General features: G+C 40.5%; 1 long non-coding RNA gene across 1 annotated transcript in view; it reads right to left on the bottom strand.

Moving 5' to 3' along the window:
- LOC109297768 overlaps positions 1-7,299 on the bottom strand; it is a 240,968-nt gene that overhangs the window by 169,837 nt on the left and 63,832 nt on the right. Inside the window, exon 2 of the long non-coding RNA XR_002097407.1 lies at positions 5,656-5,661. This is a non-coding gene — a long non-coding RNA (uncharacterized LOC109297768). The remainder of the gene's footprint in view (positions 1-5,655; positions 5,662-7,299) is intronic.

The raw sequence follows: 7,299 nt of genomic DNA, 5'->3' as shown, positions 1-7,299 counted from the left end.
TGTTCATTTTGGCATCAATAATGACTCCAAGATCCTTTTCTGCCCCTGCACTGACAAGAAGGGAGTTCCCCAGCCTGTAGGTATGGTGCTGGTTCTTCCCCCCCAGGTGCAGTACCTTGAACTTGTCAATGTTTAAATCCATCCTGTTCTCGTCCGCCAACCCCTGTAACCTGTCTAGGTCCAATTGCAGCCTGTTCCTCCCTTCTAGCATGCCCACTTCTCCCCACATCTTTGTGTCATCTACGAATTTGAACAGGGTGCTTTTTACACCCCCGTCCAAGTCGCTGATGAAAATGTTGAACAGTGCGGACCCGAGGACCGAGCCCTGGGGGGCCCTGCTGCCCACATCCCTCCAAGTCAAATAAGACCCGTCCACCACTGCTCTCTGGGTGCAGCCCTCCAGCCAACTAGTGACTCATTTGACTGTGTAGGTGTCGGTGCCACAGTCTCAGTTTTTTAATGAGAATAGGGTGAGAGACAGTGTCGAAGGCCTTCCTAAAGTCCAGGAAGACTATGCCCACTGCTACCCCTGCATCTAAGGATTTGGTGACCTGATCGTAGAAGGCCACCAGGTTGGTCTGACGGGACCTGTCTCTAATGAACCCGTATTGGTTGCCCGTAAGCATAACCTCCCCTGCTGGCCCCTCATGGACATGTGCCAGGATAATTCTCTCAAAGAGCTTACCCAGGATTGAGGTAAGGTTAGTTGGCCTATAGTTTCCTGGGTCCTCCTTCCTCCCTTTTTTGAAAATGGGAACCACATTGGCCCTTTTCCAGTCCTCTGGCACTATGCCAGAGCACCATGAGTGTTCATAAAGCTGTGCCCGGGGTCCTGCAATGACCTCTGCTAATTCCCTCAGCACTCTGGGGTGGAGATCAACCTGCTGATTTAAATACGTCCATTCCCTCCAGAAGTTCCCTGACTAGGCCTTCAGTGACTGTAGGCCTGGGTGAGCCTCCCCTTGGTTCTATGGGGGTCCCAGTGGGGGGGGAGAACAGATGTTTAGTAGGCAGCTGTAATAACCAGACCCTGCTAATTACCCTAAATCTTGAACTCAACTGTGGGAAGTTGTTGAAATTTAATAAAATGTGATGACAATGACTACAATGAGGACTTGATGGTGGGGTTGGAAAAGGAGATGAGCTCAAGCAAGAAAGTCTGTTGATACCACAGACAATACTGCATTAGATTCATAACTGCTAAGCAGTGAGAGGATAGAAATGTAAATCAGTGGATCAAAGTTAGCATATCAGAGCTTAGGGAATGTTCTGCTCCCATCAGTACTACTACCACTTTTTTTGGAGCTTTAAAAAGAGCAAGGTTCAGATTTAAAATGATAGCTCTGAACCGGGGGATTTTCAGACGAAAAACTGACAGGCTCTTCTTCACTCAAGAGATTCAGCCCTTCATGAAGAAGCCACTGAAACAACAAAGACCTTAAGGTGACACAGGTGATATCTGGTTGCATCTCTCCCTTGTATAAGGGAGATAATTTGAACCACCTATAGCCCTTAGATTTTTCCCAGAATCACTGCAGTGATAACCGCAAGAATTAGGTTTAGGTAATTCAGATGTACACATACTCAGGCAGCATTCTCCAGGAAAAAAAATTGTACAGGGAAACTCAGGCTATCACCACAGCTATAAAAACAAAACAAAAATCTCTGTAGCAAGTCACCTTGAGTCCCTAAGTCACTTGGTGAGTACAAATGTATGCTTCCACAGGATTAGTATTCCTGTTGAACAGAACACTAGTGCAGATGACATCAGTAATTCATAAGATGCCTTAAAAGCATAAATCCTCAACTTGCTACTTCTACTGTTTCATACTGTTTCATGTTTAGCAGTGGACCAGATGACTCCACATGAGAGCTAAAAAGATTGCTATTTAGGATATCATTAATGTACCACACCATTAATTTGGTTCCAGGTAACTTGTCTCTCTGGGGTAGAATGGTATGAAGTGAAATGAGAAAGCTGATGACTTGGTTAGTTTTAAGATAATGATAACGATAATGTTCATCCATAACACATCCATCAAGTGTGGACTCGGGAAAAGGTTCATGATGGCTAGAGATGCCCATGTCAAGGGGCAGTCCCAATACAAAGCAAAAGATGTCTCCCAAGAGGAAGAGATCAAGAATTCCAGGCATGCATGTGCAATCCCAGACAGTGCCAGAAGTCAGACAGATGAATAGACAGGGAGGGGCAGCGAAGACTTCAAACTAAATCGTCCAATAACGAAATACAGTTGTTTCAGGAGATGTGGTCTCCAAATATGTTTCCTTTGAAGGTATAAAGTATTTCCTCTGTATGTGCTCATTCTATTTTTTATTACAATATACTCCATTCAAGAGTATAGCTTCTGGATTGAATAAAAGGCAGTATACTTCCCTTGGAGTATATGCCTACCTGAGTACAGTGTGAACAATCAATGCTCATTAAGTCTACAGGCTGTCAGTGCTTTGATATTAGCAGTCCTGAAATTGATTAACTTCCCTCTTTTTCAAGCCTTCTGACAGCAGCCAGGACAGTGACTAGTAGAAGCCTTGAAAACATAGGGAACAAATCAATTTCATGGCTTCTGATATCACAACACGGTCAGTTCTCTGGTATTAGTTTGCCCCCAAATGACTAGCTTGCCTCATTTTAAGGGTTGCTAATAGTTATTGTTGGGACTGGTTTTAGAAGCCTTGAAAAATGAGGGGAAATGACAGCCATGAAACTGATTAATTCTCCATTTTCAGGGCCTCTCTAAACCAGTGGTTTTCACCCTGTGGTCTGCACCCCCCCCCAGGGTCCACAAATTGTCTAAGGGGTCCACAAAGATAACTATGATGAATCAAAAGTATATGAATATTCACACTTACAATTCAGAGGGGTCTGCACCTCCATTCAGATTTTCCAAGGGGATCCACACCTCCATTCAACATTTTTTAAGGGTCTGCCAATGAAAAAAGGTTGAAAACCACTGCTCGAAAAGTAGCCCTTTGACAGCTAGTTCCCCTTCATTGTTTTTGATCCACATAAGCCCAGAGCAAAATTAAGTTACAAAACAGACAGTGGGACTGAAAAAAGCTATGCATTTAAGCAAGTTATGTACTGAACTGATGAGCAGATACAGTGTAAACAATGAGAAACAAATTGGGACTGGCATTGTTTTGCACCTAAGTGAAGTGTGTATTTATCTGTTATGTACCATACACTGTATTTTCCTTTATATTCTGTTTTATTCTGTGTGTTACTTGGTTGGGTTTGGCTTTGTCCTTGCAAAATAAACTGCCGCTTCCAGTCTTAGATTGTGGACAGAACTGAGATCGTTACAATTTATTTCAAATCCAAGTAAAAATTGAGATACATAAATATAGAGAATTGAATAATCGCCATCTGTTTTGAAACTTAGACTTGATAATAGGTAACAATGTATTATATGCAAGTGCCACCAGCTGGTGGGTGTTTGATGTAGCTTGTATTTTGTGCCTAGAATATTTCAGGCAAGCAAAAAATTAATATAGTCTTTTACCCATTTCTACATCAAATCTTATACTTGTCATGGATTCTTCCAAGGAAGCACTTGTTGGGCCCTCTAGCGTTGTTTGGTCTCTGTGGATACTGCCTGAAAGCAGCCCAGGCAAGGCTTCTTGGGTAGGAGACTCAGCAGGGAGCCCTGATTACTTCCAGCTCTACAACACAAGCCTTTTTGTCCCTTACCCTATCCAAAGCCCTTCCTCAGAGAGCTACCTTCCAGTTTGGCTCCTGAGAGGGGCTTTACGTCTGCAAAGGGGAAAGGAGTACAGTCCAAGCTCCAAGGAGCAAAACAGATATTTCCGCTTCACTAAGAGTCACCCAGGAAGGAGACTCTGCTCCCTCCAAAGGATTAAGCAGTCCCTCTGTTCCCAGTGCAGCCCACCTCACACAGCCCCCAAGTAACTCAGGTATTCTCTCTCCAATCCAAACAGCCTGAATACATGTAAGTAGCCTGACTTCTTTGCTTTGGGGTGTGCAGCTCTGAGGCCTTCATCCTGCTTTTCAGGCTTCTTCATTGAGAAGCTTTCCAGAGTGTTTCCTCCAAAGGAAGAGAACCAAGGTCACCTGAGTCATCAGGTCTTTTCAATTCCTTTGTTGCTGGATGTCCATCTCATCTCTCCAGCTCAGATCTAGCAGGAAATATAGTCACTCTTCTTTCCCTGTGTAGAAGCTAGTCAGGTTAATGGAGACACAAAACACCATTACAAGATGAACCTTTTTAAAACAAATGTTAGAATAAAACCCATAGCCTGTTGTAGTACTTTGTTGCATATGTGGTCTTATGGCTAAGAGTTTATTAAAATCTTCTTGTGCTTGTCATTTATTATGTGTTTGACAGTACTTAGGTGTAATGTTGGGACTGGCTGCTGACAAGTCATTCAGCACAGATATAGAATGAGGAAGAAATGGGAAGCGGTACTAACTCTGGTAGTTGTTTTCTTGTTGTTGTTGTCATAATGAGCTATACCCTTTTTTAATTACTAGCTCAGTAGGTGCAGTTAGATTATCGAAACTACATGAATAGTTTTTGCAGCAATCTGAAGAATATAGCCTGTTTAATTTTTAATATAATGAATAATATACACATTCAAGCATGACATCTAAAAATCTGTTATTTGCCCTCTAAAGATACAGAAATAATAGTCCTACAAATTTATTATTGCTTTTAATGTAAAGACCAGGAATGTCAAGTATAGCCCTTTATAGCTTTTGGAAAAATACATATAGCAAGTTAAAACTAAAGCCCTTGAAAACTAAGGGCTTTTAGTCCCTGTGATCATCATGAAATCTGGAGTAGCCAAAAGTTTTGTAAAGTAAGGATGTCAAACACAAGGCCCATAGCCTGGATTTGGCTCATGGCAGTGGGTCATCTGGCCCACAGAGCTTCTCACAGACTGGGTCACCCATCTTTAAAGGCCAGATTTGGCCTTTGGGGCTTGTCATTGCAGCTGCTGAAGCCCCTGCGGCAGTGGTGTTCATCCCCACTTTTTCAGCAAAGCTCTAGGACCCAGGGAGTTAATGTTGCTTGCCTTCTCCCTGTACCCCACTTTACCTATAACCAAAATGGGGAGGGGAGGTGGGTTAGTTGCCCCGGAGAATAAGACTGATGGCAGGGGAACAGAGCAGGCAAGTAGCAGCATTATTTATTCTTTGGGTTCTTGAGCTGCACCAAAACAGCTCTGATCAATACCACTGCCACAGCGACTCTGAAATTGGCTCATGGGTTACATGTTTGACAATTTGACAGTGGCTGTGACAGAGATAAACCTTTGGCTTTGGAGCTGAAAGAAGAGAGTGAATGATGTTGAGGAGTGAACAATGCCCATTCTGGTACCATTCAGGCGTTGTGAGCCCATGTTATGACAGGGAAAACTGGGAAAAATTAAAAATCTTTTTCCCCCGCTTCATTCTGCCTCGTCAGAACAGGTTGGGTCTTATTTGGAAATGTGTGGTATGTGAGAAAATAGAGCATGATCTGAATGGTTGACAGAAATTATGGGGGTTATTATTACTTTCAATCCTTTGACTTAACTAGCAAACCAGAGTACATAGGTGGTAGATAATTCCAAAGGAAACTGAAATTGCCCACAAAGATATCAACAGAATTTGAAGATGTTGTTATATACTGTTGTCTGATATTAACATTTGAAAATATGTTTCAAACATAAATTTTAAGTTCTATGATCTAGAATATCAGTGTTGTTGTTTAGAGTACACTAAAAGCATGGGATCAGTTGCTTAAATATGACATATCTTCTAAAGATATACATTTGTATAATCTAAGTTCAAGAACAAACAATGTTTAAGTTCTTTTGATTTTATTCCCAGGTTCCAAAGTTATGCTCCTTCTCATTCTCTGTGTTGTACCATTCCTTGTTTTGTCAGAAAAGGGTAGACATTTTCTGTCTTGTGCATATCTGGAAAACATCAACTTTTGTCAGTGAATCTGTCACCAAGCACAATAAATCTATGTTTATGTATGCATTTCTAAGATGTTTTCTCAGTTATGTAGTGATTGTTTCTATCATGTCTTTAATGACATTACTGTTAATATAATTTGATTCAAAGTTAAAGGCATTTTTCATTTTCAAGTTACAGGGTTTTTCAAAATGTCTCAAACTATATGTAACAGTGCGTAATCACTGTTAAATGAGGTAGCATATTTCAAATCTTATATTGCATCTTATAGAACAGTGTAGTATCAAGAGCTTTCATGGATGAAGTAATTCTGTTTAATGCGTGCCTGAATTTTGAATGAGTAAAAGAATTCTCATATATAAAGGAAATAATTACTCAAGATCTTTTGGAAAGCATGTCATGCTTTCTTCAAGTTTCACATGACATGAAACTGATGGATATTTATTCTTTCATGAATTTTTTTAAATATATTCCTTAGCACCCTTGCTTTAAGTTTATTCATTCTACAGCCTAAGGTAGCTTTTACTGAATTAGTTTGATGAGTTGTAGCTTCTTGTTGTGTGGGTTTTTTACCTCCAAATCTAAAAGGGTGTTTTAACATATTCCAGGCATCTTTAAAATAGTTCTTGCATTTAATTTTAATTTTTTATTTAAATATACTTACAGGGCTTAGGACTAAACCCTTTGCCACCTGCTGGGCCTCTTAGTAGCAGTTAAGTGACCTTTGTCATGTACAGATATTTGCTGTCCTAGGAGAAATTATCATAGGAGTGATTTAACCTTGCTTGTTTCCCTGGGTTTTTTCCCCTGGAGTGGCCATATTTACTCTGCGAGAAAAGGCCTGAATCTCTGTACACATTTGGTTTCTCCTAGAAGAAACTGAGTATCAGGGTCTAAGTATGATTCTAGTCTATCCTGCTTGAGTCTTTGAAAAACCTGCAGTGTATCCATGGATGAGTCCAGGATTTACTAAAGGGTGGGTTTGGCACACAACCCCTCAAACCATGGGTAAAGCTGGAAGTCTACTATAGACTTCCAAGGTCAGACAATATGTTAATACAGATCTCTCTAATTTAATAAGAGAGAAAAATATCTACTGGAAATTATACTGTTATAGGAAGACTAAGAGTTTGAAGAATAAATGCTACTAATAATAGTGAGGCTTCCAATGTAATAAACTTCATTCATATCTTGTCTTCAGCAGATATAAACAGCCACTTGCTAGCTTGTATGGTAATTAGTTGCTAGGATATCAATTTTAATATGGTGAATCATTATTTATGATGTTGTAGTCTTACTTGGTAAATATTGTCTTTTACTAGTTGACCACTTTGGATATGTTAAAATTGATA

Source organism: Gavialis gangeticus, unplaced genomic scaffold (genome assembly GCF_001723915.1).
Source record: "Gavialis gangeticus isolate Ggan-Ray unplaced genomic scaffold, GavGan_comp1, whole genome shotgun sequence".
NCBI classification, from domain to species: Eukaryota; Metazoa; Chordata; order Crocodylia; family Gavialidae; genus Gavialis; species Gavialis gangeticus.
Note: the sequence above shows the minus strand (reverse complement) of the source record. Positions and strands in the feature narration are given on the sequence as shown.